Raw genomic sequence first — 21,061 nt, forward strand, 5'->3', positions numbered from 1 at the left:
ACCACATGAAACATTTTTAGTACAACAATAGCGTTAGTGAGTTAGACAATTAGTTGTTAGGAGCAAAGGGGAGTCGGTGAAGATCTAACCCGCATAATTGTTGAAAATATGCTTGGTGACAAAAATGAGGTGTCTACTCTGATTAACAACCTTGGCAAAGGTGTTGTGTTGGACAAAGAAAGATTTTATTTTGCTACTCTTCCAAAGGAGCTAAACAACTACTAACAAAAGCCGTGGAACAAATGGAAGGCAAATCTGAAGCAAAAATATTTCCACACACCTTGGACAACTATTTCGGTCATTACCAATATTTTTATCATCGTACTCATACAAACGGTGTGTTCAATTATTTCCAATGTGCTCGCAAAGCATCAACACTAAGTTAGGTACTCCTTAGTTTCCCATTTAATTCCTCCCTCTTCTTCCCATTTAATTTCTATTATGCACTATATGTACTTGTTAATTTGCAGTAGCTTGTCTATGCGCGAGATTAATGACCATATTGGTGTGCACTATCTCAATTAGAGAAGTGCATGGTAAAATGTGGTCTCTTAATTCCTCAATGCAAATCTCTAACCATGTGAGCAAAGTTAGATTTGTTGAATATGGAGATACAGGTACAAATAATGAAATGCAATCTATGTGGTATAGGAAAAACACATCGTACAAGCGCCTAAACTAAAACACAGTATCTAAATACACTGGACTAGGCATTATTTTATCACTCATGCATGGAATATGTCTTACACGTCTCTCATGTTCAACAAATTTTATCTTGGGCCTGAAAGGCACACCGCAGAATTGTTGTCTGATTTAAAGACGTCTGTATAAAGTTGAGATCCCCTTGCGGCGGAGGTTGGAGGCTGAGGAACAGGAAAGAGGCCTTCAAGCATCTGGACAACCTTAGTCATCGATGGCCTCAAAGACATATCTTCCTGTATGCACCATAGTGCAACCATAATGGCTGTCTCAACCCTCTCGTCACCTTTATCTATCCCTAACTTTGTATCGACGATATCCTTCAGTTTTCCTTCTCCCAACATCTTGAAGGCATAGGATGGAAAATTTGACTTTTCAGAAGTTTCTGTCCGGTCGTAGTTCTTTCTCCCACCAATGATCTCTAGCAACAGCATTCCATAGCTATACACATCGATCTTCTCTGATATGGGGGAGTTGTTGATCCACTCGGGTGCAAGGTAACCCCGGGTTCCTCTTAGTGTTGTGAAAACATGGCTCTGCCCCCTAGTCATTAGCTTTGCCAAACCAAAGTCAGCGACTTTGGCAAGGTAATTATCGTCTAGGAGAACATTCTCAGGTTTTATGTCACAGTGAACGATCTTTGAATCGCAATCTTCGTGGAGATAAGCTAGTCCTTTAGCTGTACACAAAGCTATATTGAACCTTGTCTCCCATTCCAACAGGGATTCTTCGTTGTGTTTTTTGAAAATCCATTTATCAAGAGAACCATTTGCCATGTAATTGTAAGCAAGAAGTCGATGGCTTCCTTCTGCGCAGAAGCCCCTGAGCTGAACCAAGTGCAGATGATGGATACTGCCAATGATGGTAACTTCGGCTTGAAACTCCTTCTGTCCCTGACCAATGCCTTCCAACTTCTTCACAGCAAGTCGAGTCCCATCTGGGAGAATCCCTTGGTAAACCGAGCCAAAACCTCCTTGCCCCAGCTTCACCGAGAAGTTATTAGTTGCAGTTTGAAGATCTTTGTAACTGAAACGGATGGGCTTCCCAGTCAAATTTTCAAAGAAATTTCCTTCTTCTGATGTCTCCGTAGGAGACTCTGGCGATTTTCTCTTCTTCCAGTAGTATCGGCATCCCATATAAAGTAAGCTACAAATAATTGCAAGTACTGTCGAGATGGCTATGATCACAACATAAGGGAAGCGCTTCTTGCTGCTTCTGCTCCCCCCAGTACCACTGCTTCCATCCCTCAAGACTTTAACATAAGAAACAAAGCCAGAGCCCTTGTCAGAATTTTGGAAGCTACCTAATTTGTCAAACAGAAAACAATTTCTTGTACTGTTTTGGAAGAACAGAGCAACACATGAACAGTTGCCAAGGCAAGACGTTTGGCAACCGTTCAAATCAGTTTTTGAAGAAGGTGGAACATATCCCAACGCAAAATAATAGAGCCCGTCCCCAGCATTTACAAGCTCTGTAGAACCCCTTGAAGGATCACATGAGGAGACAACCCCCGCCTTGCAATTACGACGCGAGCTGAGACCTGAAGGGCACTGGCAGTTCTTGTTACTAAAACACTCGAAGTATGAAGCGCAAGGTTCTGGTGTGCTGCACGAATCGCTTGGTATTTTTGTTCCTGAAGGATCAATTGACCCTCTAAGATTGTAGAAAGAGATAAATCCATCACTTCCTAAAACTGCAATCCATGTGGCATTTGAATCAATAGTGCTTGAGAAAATAAATTGCCATAGCAACGCTTTGGATCGATCAAAGAACTTCCATGAATTTTCACTGATAGTAGCTGAAGTGACTACACCACCGTCTTTGTTGATTGTTTTCCCGCTTTCCTTGGCCATAGACCAATATGGCTGTGGTGTTTGGTAACCTGCTGAAAGAACTAAGTCGCCAGACTTGATTTGAAGAATATAACTCAAGTTGTTGGAGCTAGGATTGCTTACCAGCTTCATTCCTTCTGAATATTCCTGGTTCCATAACAGGGTATCGGTTGGATGGCTAAAACTTTGCCAAACTACTCCACCGTCATCACCATGCAAAACCAAATTTCCAGAGTCCTGCAACTCTATTGCAGATACTCTTTTGCCACCAGTATCTGCAGACCAAACCACACCTCCGTCGCTTTGCAAGAACACACCACTTTTAGCATCAAACACAAATATATCAGAATTTAAAACCGGGGAACCCCTATTCCCGGTCCAGACTACCCTCGAACTGCCCATGTGAACAACAACAAGGAGAAATAATCGATCTTGTGGACTAGTTTCGAATCTTTTGAAGCCAAAACCGAATTCGGACTGGTTAGACAAGAGAAACAACCCGTCATTATCGATCCAATTTATCTGGGCCCCTTGAAACGGCGGATTAATTGTGCCAAAATTTCGAACAAGAGCCAGGCAAGTTTCGGAAGCGAGAAGAATAACAGACAAAAATATGAAGCCCGTGAAATGGTTCAAATGAATGAAGTTCCAATCTCCCATTGCTACTGCGAAATGTAGGTAGGATTTTAAAGTTCGGAGATTGAAGAGCCACACAACTAATCAAATCACAGAATCTAGAAGGTTCAGAAACCGAATCTATCACATTCCCACTTTAAACATAATCCCCATTTTTGTCCAAAAGGATTAAAGACATAAAAAAAAAAAAAAAAAATTATTACAACACCAAAGAAAACATATAAACTTTGCATGCAACACTGAACTGAGAGAGAGAGAGAGAGAGAGAGGAGGGAGGAAGGGGGGTGTTTTACCTGTGAAAAGCAGCAGACAACTATGAGCCGGAGGAAGGATCAAGAGGCTTGACAATGCAATGGAAGAAATAGACCAACATTTCAAGTCTACAGAAAGAAAAATGACACATTTTCAACTTTACAAGTCTAAACTGGACCATTGGAGTCATACTTTTCTGCTGATATTGACATTTCAGGTCTACAGAAAGAAAAATGATACATTTTCAACTTTACAAGTTTCTGCTGATATTTATATATGATTATATGTCAATTTTGAAGAAGAAAAAAAATACATTCCCGTGTGTATAATGGCGTTTAATCTTCCACTTTACTTTCTCTATATTATAGTGAGTTTATACGTTCAAATCTCACGAATAAGAGTTAAGTTTAGAATTAATTGAAAAAGCATCAATGATTACGTATGGACAAGGAATGTATGATGTCAACTGTGTGTCGAATTTATATAGTTGGAATTTTTCACTTTGTCAAGATTGGAAATTGACTCATCTCTTGATTGAAAAATGGGGCAATTTATTGGTTTGGTTTGGGCTCTGGTGAGAGAGGGGTCCTTAAAGTTTTTGTCAAGTGCCATATCATTTATGGTTGGCAGGATATGTTGAAGCAATTTCAATGGTGTGGGTCCCAAATCAAGGAGGGAGAGTGCATTTTTCTCACTATTATCAAATGGTGCTACTGTTCACCACTCAACTTATTAGTTTTGAATGAGTTTAAATTTTGAGATTTGTATTTGTTCACTACCCAGATTTCGAAATTCAAATTCATGTAACAATGATAAAGAAAGTAGTAAGTATCGCTATCACTTGAGGGAAAGATTTTTCAATGTGACCGGTACACGGGATGGTACATCACGTGTCACTATACAAATGATGAGATATGTGTGCTAAAAAGTTAATAACTTGAAAAATAAAGTTTCTCATCATTCCTATTAAAACACATGGTGTACCACTTGTGTTCCCGTCTCAACTAAAAATTTCTCCACTGAGGATGTTAATCAAAATATTCCCTGTATCCAAGTGGGAGCATGTATCCTTACTCCAAGTACAAGGGTCAAGATTCAACTTCCATAAGTTTTAAATACAAAATGGCAGGTTTCCATTAGCTTTACTGCAAGTGCACGTTACAATTAGTAATCTTGCTGCCTTTGAAAACTTTATGTCACGACTTGTCTTTAATTTTATTGTATTTTATTATCCACAAATGTAAAATGACATGTTACTCTTTAGAGGGGTAAATGTTGATCTGAACAATTATTGTTGAACTCGAAGATACAAATGAATGGCGTCTTTGATATAAAATTATTTTAACATGCCTTAGGTCGATTATTTCTGTTGCTGGTGCTGTTTCTCTCCTCATACTTACTCTTGTACAAACAGCGTGCTCTATTAAATATGTCCCTTAACTTTTAAGTATGAACGACGACTATTTCATTTAAACCGTGTGCTTCAAAATAAATTATTTTGCAAGCTTCTATATATTCAGTTGCATCATTCTGATGTTCATGGATTTCTGTATTTTGCTCATGTACGTGTAAGTCTAAAGACAAAGAAGAGTGGTTGTATAGTGGTATCAAATTATGACCACTCCTGATGTGTTCTCATATTCTTTCTTGTGGAATATAATCTTTGCTGGTAAAGCTTGTTGCACATTTTATCAACGGCATGCATATACAAAATCACCAATGCATGCCAACGAGGGTTGGCTCCGTTGGTAAGCTTCCTGTCTTGTGTGTCGCTCCATCAAGGTTTGAGTCTTGTTGTCAGTAGTCCTCGTTGTTGCGTGATGTGTAAATTTCTACGTAAATTCATATCAATGATAGCTGACAGTTAGGTGTCACACGTAAATCTTTTTGGCTCAAAGTTATGGGTATGCCCTACCGCTGATGGTGAGAATAACCAACCTCCCCCCCCAAACTATTTTTTTACCCCCAAAAAAAATCATTGCATTCCCTATACAATTGTACCTAGATTATCACGAGTTTTAGAGCACATTTTATACACAAGATTAGCTTGACATGGACTAATTATAGAGACCGACTTGGATTTGAATTTGACTTGGGTCGAGTAATGGCCTAAAATAAGTCAATAGCAATAAAGTATAATCTCAACTTATTGAGTAGTTAATTAACCCATGTTTGGTTTTAAGTAAAAACTTTATGGGAAATTGGTTAAAATGATGAGAATCAATGCTCAATTGCGAGCTAATAAAAAATAATTATCGATCAAATATTGATGATATAACATTCATAACATTACAAAAACTTATTCTTCAGCAATTGAAGTTTTAAAAAGGGACACTTTGGATACAGTCCCTAATCCTTAATATTCTTTGATTAAAACCTTAATAATATTCAAAGTTTGATCAAGGTTCCTTAACTTTGTACGCCTCATTATATTACTATTAATATTTATATTTTTATAGTTTTGACATTAATTGTTTGATATTTTATGAAATTTATAATCTTATAAATTTAAAATCCCTCATTATAATACTATTAGAAATGGTTACAATAAATAAAAAAATTCAAACATTTTGATTGAATAAATGGATAAAAACTATGTAAAAATAAGAAATAATAAATGGCAAAAGAATGTATCCATGGTGTTAAAAAAATTGGTACATTTCACATATAACAAAGTGGTACATTAATAAAGAAGAATGGGTACATTATAAATAAATTAGGGAACAAATAAAAGATTAAAAATTATGAGTACAAATGAATTTTTAAAAATATAGGCGCTAAAAGAAATTAATACATGGGTACAAAATAAATGTCACATCCCGGCCCAGGGCGGATCACTTCTGGGGCCCGCTCCACCACCGTAGCACGATATTGTCCGCTTTGGGCTTACCATTCCCTCACGGTTTTGTTTTTGGGAACTCACGAGCAACTTTCCAGTGGGTCACTAATCATGGGATTGCTCAAGCCCCCTTCTCGCTTAACTTCGGAGTTCCTACAAAACCCGAAGCCAGTGAGCTCCCAAAAGGCCTCGTGCTAGGTAGGGATGAGAATATACATATAAAGATCATCTCCTAGGCAATGTGGGATGTCACAATAAAACTAAAAAGAAAATACTACAAATTTTTAAAAAAAATGTTGCAAATTAAAAGTGGGTACAAACTAAAAATATAAATATATGATACAAAATTTAGGCATAAAACATAAATATACCATATGTAATTTTTCTATCATTGATTAAATATACAATGTCACGTGACGGTATACACATGGTTACAAACACAAATAAAACTTTAAAAAAAATATGGGCACAAAAAGAAACTAATATATGGGTACAAATTAAAAATGAAAAGAAAATTGGTACAAATTAAAAAATATTTGCAAATTAAAAATAGGTACAAACTAAAAATAAAAATATATGATAAAAAATTTAGCCATAAATATAAATATACTAATTGTAACATTTTTAACACTAAAGGAATATATTTAAAAATAAAAATATTTTATTATTCAAATAATTAATGACGCTATTAATACCCAAGGACTTTGATAAAAAATTCAAAATGAATAGGATTTTAATCAATGGAGTAACAAAAAGAATAATGTGAACCTAATTTTCTATTTTAAAAATGATCATTTCGGCTAATTTCCCTAACTTTAATTTACTTAACTTTGGGCTGAATAATGAGAGCTTGAAATCCAAAGTCGAGTCGGTTGCGTTTGGGATTTGAGCAATGACAGTTCAATCATACTTGCGTCATTCGTTAATGATTATATGAACTTTTTTTTTGTTTCTTCTGATCAGAAGTGCACATTTCAAACTGCTTGAAACTCTCACCAAATTGAATACGTAGAGCTGAAGAAAACCAGCACCACCAAGCCAAACATCATAAAATGCTCCACCGCCATCCTCATCATAGAGGAGGAAAACAAAAGAGAGACTAGACCTAGTGACTACTGCTGCAAATATTGATTCATCTGTAACAGGTACATATACTCCCCTCCATAATTTGCTATCTGCAACTTCGCATTTCAATTTTGTTATCTTCTTGCATATTTTTTCTAGTATATATGTGGTTGTTACACTTTTATTCGAGTGATACTGGGGGATGAAACTAGAACACAAGACTCGGGTACTGAGGTAAATGCTCTTAATCACCTGAGCTATGAGTCCCATGGTTAACTTTATGTGGTTAATTTGAACTTTGCCTAATACATAAATTGCATCTGTTTCCACCATCACTTTCCTTTTGAACTTTTTGGTTTATGATGAAAACAAGAGAGTTCTGTTGTGGTAGGATAGCACCAAACTTTTCGGAACCAACTCAAGCTAGCCCACAGGAAATTTATCAAATGAAAATGCAAGAACAAAATATTAAAGACACAAAGATTTTAACGAGGTTCCTCCACAGTCAGTGTAACTGGAGTACGTCCTCGGAGCAGTAGGAGCTCACCCAAGAATCCACTATCAACCAAATGGGAGTTTACAAAGTGTTGGCAATCTCACAACCCAAAAGCCCAATACACCCAATAACTCTCACACACCAAAGAAACAAATAGAGAAAGAAATATAATGAATAATTTCTTCTCTATACATATAGCTCAAAGCTATTACAACAACAACTACTTTGGTGGATGATTACTAACCAATTGAAGCAGCAACTTGTTCTTCTTTTTGGGCTCTCTGCAACTCTCCCCTTACTCTTTGCAAAAAGAACTTTTCTTTTCTCTCTTGTTTCTTGCCACAACCGAACTCTTTCTTCTCTCTGCTTTTTATCATCAACCGAAACAAGCTCTATCATATCTATTTCTTTTTTCAAAAGCAATGGTCTTTTCCCTTATTTTCTCCCCAAAACAAGGAAAGGTGTTTCCACCTTTGGATTGTTTAATCACCTAAAGTTTTCTTGGACATTTGTCCACTTGGCCACTTGGCCAATTATTCAACAATCTCCACCTTAGCCAAGTTCCGAAAAACGCCATGATAAGCCAAACAACACAATTAACACACAACATCACTCCCAATCACTAGCAAGAGAACAACTCATGCCGAGCCAAATGCTCCAAAACTCCTACTGCACAACGCCTTCTTTATATAGGCAAAATGTGAGCCAAGTTCAAGCAATGAACAAACTTGGCTACACCAACAACCTTAGTCAACATATCAGCGGGGTTGTCTTTAGTTGGAATCTTCTGGAGAATGATCTCCCCTTCACCAACTACTTCACGAACAAAGTGATAACGCACATCTATGTGCTTGGTCCTCGCATGATGAACCTGATACTTAGCCAAATAAATGGCACTCTGACTATCACAATGTACCTCCACCTGCTTCTGATCAACCCCCAAATCTCTAATCAGTCCATGTATCCAAATGGCCTCCTTTATAGCTTCAGCAACTGCCATATATTCAGCCTCTGTAGTAGACAAGGCAACAGACGACTGCAAAATGGACCTCCAACAAACTGGCCCTTTAGCCATAGTAAACACATAGCCTGTAGTAGACTTCCTTCCATCTAGATCACCTGCATAATCTGAATCAACATAACCAACTGCAAAATGACCAATACCAGAGTCATCTCTCTCAAAGCATAAACTAACGTCTCGAGTACCATAGAGATATCTCAATATCCATTTAGCTACTTGCCAATGCTCTTTACCTGGATTATGCATATATCGACTCACCATGCCAACTGCATGAGCAATATCCGGTCTAGAGCATACCATTGCATACATCAAACTACCAACCAAATTTGCATATGGTATATCTTTCATTTGCAGCTTCTCTTTATCAGTTTTAGGACACTGTAGAGAACTTAATTTAAAATGAGGAGCCAAAGGGGTACTAACCGGTTTGGTTGAATCATGAACTCCAAACTTCCGAATCAACTTCTCAAGGTATTGTCTTTGATTCAAGCATACCAAACCTTTCTCTCTGTCTCTAGTGATCTCCATGCCAAGGATCTTCTTTGCTTCACCAAGATCCTTCATCTCGAACTCATTCTTCATTTGCTTCTTCAATTTCTCAATCTCTTCGACATTCTTTGAGGCAATCAACATATCATCAACATATATCAATAAATAAATGAAAGACCCATCTTGCAACTTCTTGAAGTACACACAATGATCATATTGACTTCTAGAATAATTTTGGCCTCTCATAAATTTATCAAACCTCAAATACCATTGCCTTGGAGATTGCTTCAAGCCATAAAGTGATTTCTTCAATTTGCAAAACAAATTTTCTTTCCCTTTCACCATATACCCATCCGGTTGACACATATAGATCTCTTCATTCAAATCACCATGTAGGAAAGCCGTTTTCACATCGAGTTGCACAAGCTCAAGATCATATTGTGCAACAAGAGCTAACATAATACGAATTGAGGAGTGCTTCACAACTGGAGAAAATATTTCGTTGTAGTCAATGCCCTCCTTTTGTGCATACCCTTTAGCAACTAATCTTGCTTTGAATCTCACATTGCTTTTCTCATCAGCATCTTCCTTCTTGGCATACACCCATTTGCAACCAATAGCTTTCTTACCCTTAGGCAATTTAGCTAACTCCCAAGTCTTGTTCTTCAAGAGAGAATTCATCTCATCACCCATGACATTGCACCACTTCTCCTTTTCCTCACTCTCAATGGCTTCCTCAAAATTGGATGGAATCTCATCAGTGATAATAGGAAGAGCAAAAGCAACATAGTCACTATACCGAGCTGGCTTGGTAATATTTCTCTTTCCTCTGTTCTTGGCAATAGACTCTTGAGGTGAAACTTGCTCTTCAACTTGAATAGAATCTTCAAGTTCAACTTCTTCAACATCCTCATGGTCTTCCACTTCTTCACTTGTAGTGGCTTCGACATCAGCGGAAATAGGATTTGAAGTACTAGAGGCAACTTTCTCAAGCTCCACCTGTTGGACATCTTTCACATTCTTCTCATAGTCTCTAAACATATTTTCTTCATCAAATGTCACATCTCTGCTGATTACAAGTTTTTTCATCTCTGGGCACCACAACCTGTAACCTTTGACACCACTACTAAAACCAAGAAAGATAGCCTTTTTGGCTCTAGGATCAAGTTTATTTTCAGTTACATGAAAATAAGCAGGTGAACCAAAAATACGAATATAATCATAATCAGTAGAAGGTTTTCCAGTCCATACCTCCATTGGCGTCTTACCCTGAACAGCAGCTGAGGGTAATCGGTTGATGATGTGACATGCATAAGTAACTGCCTCTGCCCAAAACGACTTGCTCAAACCCGACTGAGACAACATGCATCTAACCTTCTCAAGCAAGGTTCGATTCAATCTTTCTGCAACTCCATTTTGTTGTGGAGTTCCCCGGACACTAAAATGTCTCACAATTCCTTCCTCTTTGCAAACTTTAAAGAAAGGGTCGGATGTGTATTCACCACCATTATCCGATCTCAAAATCTTAATCTTTCTCCCAGTCTGGTTCTCAACCATTTTCTTCCAACCCAAGAAAATACTCAACACCTCACTCTTGTGCTTCATAGTGTAGACCCAAGACCTTCTTGAATAATCATCAACAAAGGTCACGAACCAATGTCTACCACTCAAAGAGGGAGTCTTTGTAGGACCCCAAACATCCGAATGCACATAATCAAGAATGCCCTTCGTCTGATGTACGGTAGTACCAAACTTCACTCTAGTTTGCTTCCCCAAGACACAATGCTCGCAGAAATCAAGCTTACAAGTCGTGGCACCTTTTAGAAGACCTTGTTTCACAAGCCCTTGTAGAGCTTTCTCACCGGCATGGCCTAATCTCATATGCCACAATCTAGTAGTACCAGAATCGGATGTGCCCATATTTTCTGAGACTACAGATGCTTCACCTGTCACAGTGCTTCCTTGCAATAAATACAAATGGCCACATCGAGGAGCTTTCATCACAACAAGTGCACCATAAGTCACCTTCAATGTCTGCCCATCTGAATGAAACCTGAAGCCCTTGGCTTCCAAAGTTCCCAAAGAAATAAGATTTTTCTTCAAATTCGGTACATACCGAACACCTGTCAACTCTTTAACCATGCCATCATGCAACTTCAAACGAACTGTACCAATCCCTTTTGTTGTGCAAGGATTGTCATCTCCCATGAACACAACACCGCCATCAAACTCTTTCAAGCTTGAAAACCAATCCTTGTGAGGAGTCATATGATGAGTACAACCCGTATCCAACACCCACTTAGTAGCACAATCAAATGATGAGGAAGTGGTTAAAGCAAAATCAGAAAAATCTGTTTCAACCTCAGCAACATTAGCTTCAGAACTTTCTTTGCCTTTGGTCTTCAACCTAGGACAATCTTTCTTCCAATGACCCTTATTATGACAAAAGGCACATTCATCCCTTTCCAAAGTTTTTCTACCTTTAGAATTTCCTCTAGGTCGAGACTGTGATTTTTTCCTACTAGAAGATGATCTTCTCTCCGATGATCTACCTCTAACAAATAAAGCTTCCGAGGTACTATCATGATTTTTATCTCTATGCCTCATTTCATAATTCATCAAGGCATTTGACACATCTTCAAATTTCACAGTTTCTTTACCATGCATAATAGTGGTAACAAAATGCTCATAAGAGTCCGGCAAGGAATTCAACAATATTAAGGCCTTATCTTCATCCTTAATATCCTCATCTAAATTTAACAAGTCGGCAATCAACTTATTAAAAGCATCAAGGTGTCTAATCATTTTTGTACCTTCTTTGTATTGGAAGCAGTAGAGCTTTTTCTTCAAGTGTAGCCGGTTCTCTGCACTCTTCGTCATATACTTGTCTTCCAATTTTTGCCACAACACACTTGCCAATGTCTCCCGCATCACAAAATACTTCTGAGTTTTTGCAAGGCACAACCGAATTGAAGAGCAAGCCCACAAATTTAATTTCTCCCATTTCGGCTTCGACATAGCTTCCGGCTTCTCTCCCAAAGCGGCAAGTAGATCTTGTTGAGCCAACACATCTTTGACCTCACATTGCCACATCCCAAAGTTGTTTGTGCCATCAAACTTTTCAACTTCGAACTTTGCATTTTGCACCGTAGTTCTTGCAAATCCGGAGCTGCTTCCAAAAGGATTCTCATCTTGCCCGTCTGACATTTTTGGCAATTAGACAGTACCCAAGAGCAACCAGTGCTCTGATACCAATTGTTGTGGTAGGATAGCACCAAACTTTTCGGAACCAACTCAAGCTAGCCCACAGGAAATTTATCAAATGAAAATGCAAGAACAAAATATTAAAGACACAAAGATTTTAACGAGGTTCCTCCACAGTCAGTGTAACTGGAGTACGTCCTCGGAGCAGTATGAGCTCACCCAAGAATCCACTATCAACCAAATGGGAGTTTACAAAGTGTTGGCAATCTCACAACCCAAAAGCCCAATACACCCAATAACTCTCACACACCAAAGAAACAAATAGAGAAAGAAATATAATGAATAATTTCTTCTCTATACATATAGCTCAAAGCTATTACAACAACAACTACTTTGGTGGATGATTACTAACCAATTGAAGCAGCAACTTGTTCTTCTTTTTGGGCTCTCTGCAACTCTCCCCTTACTCTCTGCAAAAAGAACTTTTCTTTTCTCTCTTGTTTCTTGCCACAACCGAACTCTTTCTTCTCTCTGCTTTTTATCATCAACCGAAACAAGCTCTATCATATCTATTTCTTTTTTCAAAAGCAATGGTCTTTTCCCTTATTTTCTCCCCAAAACAAGGAAAGGTGTTTCCACCTTTGGATTGTTTAATCACCTAAAGTTTTCTTGGACATTTGTCCACTTGGCCACTTGGCCAATTATTCAACAAGTTCGTTTCGTGTTATGTTGAGTTCAATGTGTTTGTATAGTCTCAACCATCAGGAGGAGAATGGAAGAAAGGAGCATTCATCAACCTCCATTTGACATAGAAAATCCGTACATCCCATTAGTAACTTCGATGAGAAAGCAGTTGGATAGTCTGTCTCCCTTATCTTCGGATTGTTGTATCTATAGAGTTCCTGAGCGACCACGGCGTGTAACTGAGAAGGCTTACACACCACAGGTAGTTTCCATAGGTCCATTTCACCATGGCAAGGAAGGTTTAAAAGCCATGGAAGAGATCAAAAAGAGATACCTACAAGATTTTCTACGCCAAACCAATGTAAGCTTGGAGGATTGTACAAAGAAAATAAAGGACCAAGAAGCAAAACTTCGCAATTGTTATGCAGAAACTATCGAGTTCAGCAGTGATGAAGTCGTAGCAATCATTCTAGTGGATGCCGCTTTCATCATTGAGTTCTTGTTGAAGTACAATTTCCCTGAACTGGGAGATGAAAATGACCACATATTTAACAAGCCCTTGATGTTACAGGATGTGTGGCCAGACTTGCAATTGCTTGAAAATCAGCTGCCATTCTTCATACTCGAGGATCTTTATGATGCAGAAAAGATTACAGTCTCTTTTAACAGTAAGGACTGTGAGAGGCTTTCGATAATTAATCTCTCTTTTGAATTCTTCTCGTCTCTTATGCATATACAGTGAATAGAGGACAATCCAAAGAGAATATCTAAAGTAGCACATTTTGTCGATTTTATAATAAGTTTATGTCTACCGTTCGAATCACCAGAAATTGGAAGACTACTCAAAACTGTGACCGCGCCCAGCATGAGACAGCTACAACGGGCTGGAGTCAAGTTTAAGGTGGGATCAAGCAAAAACTTATTCGACATACGATTCAGTGATGGGATTTTGGAAATTCCCAAATTAACATTATGTGATGCAACATGGCTTACATTCAGAAATCTGATGGCCTTTGAACAATGCCAATGCATCGAGAATTACTTATATGATTATGTTTTCACCATATGATGTTTCGCAAACTCGCTGGAGGATGTGAAGTCGCTCGAACGGTATGGAATTTTGGAAAACAGACTGTGTAACAGCAGTGAAGGGTGCTCTCTGATTAACAACCTTGCGGATGGGGTTATCATGAACCCTAATTACTTCTGTTTTGCTACTCTTTGTGAAGACCTGAACAAGTACTGCACAAGGCCGTGGCACAAATGGAAGTCGAAATTGATAAAACATTTTTTCAACTCGCCGTGGGCAACTAAAGAAATTATTGCAGTTGTTATTTTGATAACGCTCACTGCCATACAAGCAGTGAGCTCTGTTGTCTCTGTTGCTAAGGGTTGATTAAATTCGGCTCTCTAAGTTCGAAAGTTTTTATCAGTTGAAGCAAAATAAAGGTTTGTTTTACTTGTTCATCGGGATGAAGTAGTAGAGACAGTTAATACAACTTATTTGATTTTGATACAAATTTGTAAGGGTTTGTTTACATCTTATGCAAATCAAACAGTTGAATAAAATGGACTTGTTAATTTAAATGAGTAAAGCCGCCCTTCAACTTGTTCATTTTTTGTTAGTTTTGCGTGCGAGCAAATGATTCTGCTATTAATAAGAGAAAGAGACAGAGGTTTCATTGGCTTTAATAAAATAAAAAAATAAAAAAAACAGAAGTCTTCCATTGACCCAAGAGAAAAGAGAATGTTTCCACTTCATATAGCAGAGGATCAAAATGATCTGCATTCATATTTTCTGACGATCAGCTCCAAAGGAAAACCACAAACTTGGTCTTTCTTACATAGCATTAGCAGGTGCGGCTTCACTTCCTCTGTATTTTTCATTTCAGTTCTTTATCTTTCCTCATGGTTTGTATCCTTCTGCGGTGCCGCCCGCACATCGATCTTTTCTTCTTGAAGCAAAGGTTTTCTTTTTTCTGTTTAATCTTTGATATTACAACTTTATTGATCAAGATCTAACGTATTACGTACATGCAGATCAGTCGGGCTAGGAAAGTTTAATTAGTCTCGGTCTGTTTTTATTGAAAATTTAGAGTCAATTTACGCCTTAAGGTTTCGGCATGCAATACAGTAGCACGACTTTGAGTTCGATTCCCTTTCCTACTTTTCCATGGCTCGTCAGGGTTCATATGAACTCCGAAGGCATATGGCGGGGTTTTTTTGTTTCTTACAGAAGTTTGCTCGAAGTATTTTAGTGTAATGTGTGCATAATGAAATATTTGAATCAATGCAGATAACAATCTTAGGCGGTAAAATGGAAGGAATCAATGAAGCTCCAAATGACATAGAGAACCCCTATGATCCATTACTCGAGGAGTTGTGTAACTTGTTACCCCTTTCCCCTTGCGGTGTGCATCTATAGAGTTCCTGCGCGACTGCGGCAGGGAAATGAGAAAGCATACACACCACAAGTAGTCTCCATAGGCCCACTTCACCATGGCAAGGAACACTTAAAAGCCATGCAAGAGCACAAAAAAAGGTACCTGCGACAATTGTCCAAGTCGAACTGGGGTAAGCTTCTTTGATTATATACAAATGATAAAGGAGCAAGAGGGAAGGTTGCGAGGTTTTTATGCAGAATCCATTGAGTTTAGCAGTGATCAATTTGTAAGAATTGTTTTAGTGGATGCTGCCTTCGTCATTGAGTTCTTACTGAGGAACTATTCTGTAAATTTTCGAGGTGAAGATGATTACATTTTTAACAAATCAGCTGCCATTCTTCATTCTTCAGGTTCTTTTCAACACATCTTTTTCTTCTGCAAATCAGCAGCCTTCGTTACTTAAAATTTCCTATTTTTTTATCAAGGGCGTAATCTATAGCAAGGAAAAAGAAGACAATTTTGACAAAATATGTTCTTCTGGAGTAGAAGTACAACATTTTGTTGATCTGATAAGAATTCTTTACCTACCGTTGAAATCAAAAGCTATAAAGAAATTTAAAACCACAGCCGCACCCCAACATCACAGAGCTACTGCAGGCTGGAGTCAAGTTTAAGGCAGGAACCGGCCACAGCTTATTTGACATAAAATTCTCCGGTGGGATCCTCGAAATTCCGAAGATAACAATAAATGATACCACAAATATGAGAGTCAGAAATCTCCTTGCTTTTGAACAGTGCCATACCAAAGAGGCAAATTACCTAACTAATTATGTTTTCCTCATGAAGCGTCTTGCGAAAACCCCGAAGGATGTGGAATTGCTTGTTGAGTATGGAATTATTGAAAATTGGCTAGGTGATACCAAGAAGATATCTACTTTGCTCCATGACCTTGGCACTAGGGTCATCGTTAGCAACCACTATTATGCCACTCTTTGTGAAGATCTGAACAACTACTGCAGAACTCCCAGGCACAAATGGATGGCAAATTTGAGACAAAATTATTTTAACTCGCCTTGGTCCATTATTTCTGCTGTTGCAGCTGTTATTCTCCTCATACTCACCTTCATACAAACTGTGTGCTCTATCAAATCTACTGCTTAAGCATCAATGACCGCAAGTGTCTCCTTCTCCGGAGGATCTGCAAGTCTCTCCTTCACCGTATCCTCCGTATCCTTAGAAGTGTAGCCTAGTCTTTGAGAGTACAGAGTTTGCATTAGCAATCTCAGGTTTCCTTGAAGTTAGTGTATTAGATGTTCCAACAAAATAAAGTATTGAAGAGTGTGATTTTATGTTGGTTGTTTTTTTCCCACTAGAAGTGAAGATTTCCATTAAAATGTTGCTTTAAGCATCACTTTCTTGATAGTTACCTTGATTATTGATTCATTTTGCTTTCATCATTGACCACCTTTTCGACACGCACAAGGTTATGGAATTGCTTGTTCAAAAATGTAATTGTTGAAACTCAATGCTTGACAGGAACGAGGTTAACAAACCTTATTAATCCGAAGAAGTAATTGTTCCAAAGAAATCTCTTTACTGATCTTTGTAAAGACATCAATGCATAACACAGAAGTGCAAGGCAATGTTGAAACAATACTCTTTCAATCTCCATGCTCTCTACTTCTTATTGTTGTGGTTGCTGCAGTCAACTTCCATTCAAACAGTGTCTAATCTCTTTCTTTCGGCATCACCTGTTATTATTACTGGATTGTAGTTTGTTCATGACCAAGGAAACTGATGAACATTAAATGATAACGATTAATCATTTCAGCTATTTACAGCACTTGACATTTGCAGATGACCAATTTCACATATTCAAGAAATCATCAGTCTGTTGTCGAGTGATGTTAAGAACTCCTAGAACTTACTGAGTTAAACTCATCGTAGTTGCTGCAACAACTTCTCCAATTCTTGCTAGTTCTCCACAACAACCCCCAATTCGATGAATTCTTCACTGATCAATGAATCACAAAATAGCCTCTGATATTTGAGCTCACATTATAAGAAACTCGTTGCTTAAACACGAATCCTGTGTACAGAAAATGAGTTTCCTCTATATGTAACCACTCTAAAATCAGCCCCCCACGCACCATATATGGCCTTGCAGTTGCAAAGCTCCTTTCATCCCTGCTGTTTCCCATACAAACTTGAAAAGCCCAAGTGAACAATCCTTCCCATGCAAAGCATAAATCATTCTCACTACCGCATCTATAAACCCCACCGCATACATCCACTTCAATATCTCTAACATGCCCATAAAGGTAAAAAAACAGAACTGTGAACAAGCACTGGGATGAATGACCCAATGTCTTCGTCAACTTCTTCTGCACTAGGCTTTCTTGATGCCGGACTTCCTTGTGTCCTATGCTTCTAGGAGTCAGCAGATCCTTTACTTGAGACAACCCCTCTTTCATGACCTCAAGCTTTGCTACAGAAACGGGTAACTCTCTTTCATTTTTCAACCAATCAATGAGGTTGCTTTGCTACGGAAACGAGTAACTCTTTGCTATGGAAATGAGTAACTCTCTTTCGTTTTTCAACCAATCAATGAGGTTTGCTTTGCTACGGAAACGAGTAACTCCCTTTCATTTTTCAACCAATCAACGAGGTTGTTGTAAAGAAGTTGAGGTTCCACCATAAAACCATTTGGCAATATGGGGAGAAGTCTAATCTCTTACAAGCTCATGCAAGCTCTCACCATAAAACCATTTGGCAATGGAGTAGTCTAATCTCTTACAAGCTCATGCAAGCTCTCACCATAAAACCATTTGGCAATATGGGGAGTTCTCCAACTTCTTAACAAGTCCATGCAAGCTTCCTTCTCCCATCAATGTGGGAGTCATTCTCAACACGCCACTTCAGATGTGGCGAAGTTTCAATCCTAATACGTGGACAACAACAAGGAAAGTGATTTCACAATCATGGGCTCCCTTTCACTAGGTGTACCGAAACACAAATGGGTTATAGATTCTACCTCCTGATAAAGCCGCAACATTATTCTTCAGCGCTTTCTGTACCAGTGAAGCTCCAGTAAAGTTCCTGGCAAGTGACTTGAAGGTAGGCATTCTGTTTTCAACACGGTCGTCAATGATAATCCATCAATCAAGTCGACATTTTTCAACAACTGGGTTAATTATTTCGTCAACTTCCGGAATTCCTTCTGATACCACTCTGGTGGCAGAGGCTCTTCACGAAACTCCTCCGAGTAATGATACAGCATCGCATTCAAATGCAAAGCTCCGTTTCCCTTAGCCATTAGCTGCTTTGCACCGTAGATAACCTTCTCTATTCAATTCGGCCCTCTGAAACTAAAATTGCAACAGTAAGATGACCATAACTTCATTGCGGCCATACATCAAACAGATGGCGAGGAGTTAATTTTTTTCACATAAGACTTGAACAACCAACCATTCAAGATTGCTTAATCAGAAGGTAAAGAGGATGCGATTGAAACCTTCTCCGTAACTTGTTGGGTACAGAAATCTTGAGTGGAGAAGGAAAATTAAAGCTATGGCTGGCGTATCTTAAATTTTGATTCAGAAACTGGACTTTATGAACGAGCTTGAGCTGGAAATCTTTTGTTGGATGAGAAATAGGCTGTTACTGGACGTGAATTGTAGCCCAACACTTATATATATATATATATATATATATATATATATTTACTAATTAATAAAACATTCATTGTCAACCAAAATTCTATGAAATTATTAGTTTAATCCTTTAATTATTAAAACATAATATGAATAAGAAGTATGAGGCAAAAATGTAATTTCACACAACTAAATTTTACTTTTTTTTTTTTTTTCAAAGTTTCTCTTACATGTAATCCTAACATATCTCTAATAACAAAATAAAATTAAAAAAAAATTCTCACTCTCATATTCTCTATCACTCTCTTCCTCTCTCCTTCTATTTCAAAAACAAAAATAAAAAATTTTCTTACACACTTTGTTTGTACCCATATGCTAGTATATATAGGGATACAATCAAAGGACAAATATTTTTACAAACATTTTTACACTTTTTTGTAACCTTTAGATTTTATAGCATCCAAAAATTCTTATATATTCACTAAATGCCATGAATGCTTATATAGATTTTAACTAATATTAAAGATAAAAATAAAACTTAAAAAAACATAAAATTTGGAAAAAAATAAAAATAAAATAAAAAAGGAAGAAATCCTAAAGGAGGTCTGTGCAACCCCCATCCCCGGTCTGCAACCTCATAGCTCCCTCAGGTCTGCAACTTCAATGCTTGAATCTCATTAGGTAAGCAAAACAAAAACCTAAATTCAATATTGTTGTTCGTATATGTATGATGATTAAATTTGGATTTGGAAAAAAAAAATTAGTTTTGTCTGTTCATGTATTTGAAGATTTTTCTACTCTTTTAGTTTTTCAAATCAAACAAACAACTATCTTAATACGTTGTCATATGTTTCGAATCTCGATTGAACTCAAAAGGTTGGCTTATGTAACGTTCCTGTAGGGTTTTTTATGTTGGTACCTATGAGAATGTATGCTTTTGGTTCTAGATTGTAACTTAGATATTGATTTTCTTGCCTCGCTTCATTTTCATGTTTCAACAATTTTTCTATTGAAACACATGGACAGCATATTGAGATAGTTGTTTGTTAGATTTGAAAAAAACTCGTCAAATACATGAATTGACAAAACTGAAAAAAAAAATTCAAAATCTAATGTAATCACTCTACTTATATGAACAATAATATAGAATAGGGTTTTGTTTTGCTTATCTAATGAATATTCGAGTATGGAAGTTGTAGAGTTGGGGGAGAGGGAGGTTGCAGACCACATTCCTCATTTTCACGATTACAGCTAAGATTTTTTTTTTTAATTTTTTAATTTTTTTAATTTTTAGCTTTAATATTAGTTAAATCCATGTAAGCATTCATAGCATGTAATTAATTAATAAGAACCCTTGGATGTTATAAAATCTAAAGGCTATAAAGAAGTGTAAAAATGTTGGTAAAAATCTAAAGGCTGTCAAACTTAGTATCGTTCCTTCAATTGATTGATACAAAATTCCGATATAAAAGAAGATCAAGTATCAATCTGCTTCAAGTATTCGTTCCTCGCTCTTTCATTAAATTGACAAAACTAAACCCTAAATCAACAACTGTGACATTCCACATCGTCCAGGGGAGTGATCCTTATATGTATATTCTCATCCCTACCTAACACGAGGCCTTTTGGGAGTTCACTGGCTTCGGGTTCCATGGGAACTCCGAAGTTAAGCGAGTAGCGCGCGATAGCACTCCTAGGATGGGTGACCCATCGGGAAGTTCTCGTGTGAGTTCCCAGAAACAAAACCGTGAGGGCGTGATCGGGGCCTAAAGCGAACAATATCATGCTATGGTGGTCGAGCGGGCCC

The 21,061-nt window shown here is 37.7% G+C and overlaps 4 pseudogenes across 3 annotated transcripts; 2 read left to right on the top strand and 2 right to left on the bottom strand.

Annotated features, from left to right (window-relative positions):
• Positions 1-551: 551 nt before the first annotated feature.
• On the bottom strand, positions 552-3,582 carry LOC137719953 (G-type lectin S-receptor-like serine/threonine-protein kinase SD2-5 pseudogene; annotated as a pseudogene). 2 transcript variants are annotated; one of them, XR_015956254.1, is made up of 2 exons: positions 3,461-3,582; positions 552-3,193 (listed from the first exon to the last, which is right to left on the bottom strand). The product of XR_015956254.1 is annotated as a G-type lectin S-receptor-like serine/threonine-protein kinase SD2-5 pseudogene, transcript variant X2 (transcript). The 2 variants fall into 2 exon arrangements; XR_015956253.1 differs by having other exon boundaries at positions 552-3,196.
• A 9,696-nt stretch (positions 3,583-13,278) lies between these two features.
• On the top strand, positions 13,279-14,613 carry LOC148690930 (UPF0481 protein At3g47200-like; annotated as a pseudogene).
• A 355-nt stretch (positions 14,614-14,968) lies between these two features.
• LOC148690931 (UPF0481 protein At3g47200-like) lies at positions 14,969-17,458 on the top strand (annotated as a pseudogene). The gene is made up of 2 exons (XR_015956307.1): positions 14,969-15,074; positions 15,514-17,458. The product of XR_015956307.1 is annotated as a UPF0481 protein At3g47200-like (transcript).
• An 89-nt stretch (positions 17,459-17,547) lies between these two features.
• On the bottom strand, positions 17,548-18,917 carry LOC137733791 (uncharacterized; annotated as a pseudogene).
• Between the last annotated feature and the right edge of the window lie 2,144 nt (positions 18,918-21,061).

Source organism: Pyrus communis, chromosome 15 (genome assembly GCF_041283825.1).
Source record: "Pyrus communis isolate YQ-2024b chromosome 15, ASM4128382v1, whole genome shotgun sequence".
In the NCBI taxonomy this organism is placed as follows: Eukaryota; Viridiplantae; Streptophyta; class Magnoliopsida; order Rosales; family Rosaceae; genus Pyrus; species Pyrus communis.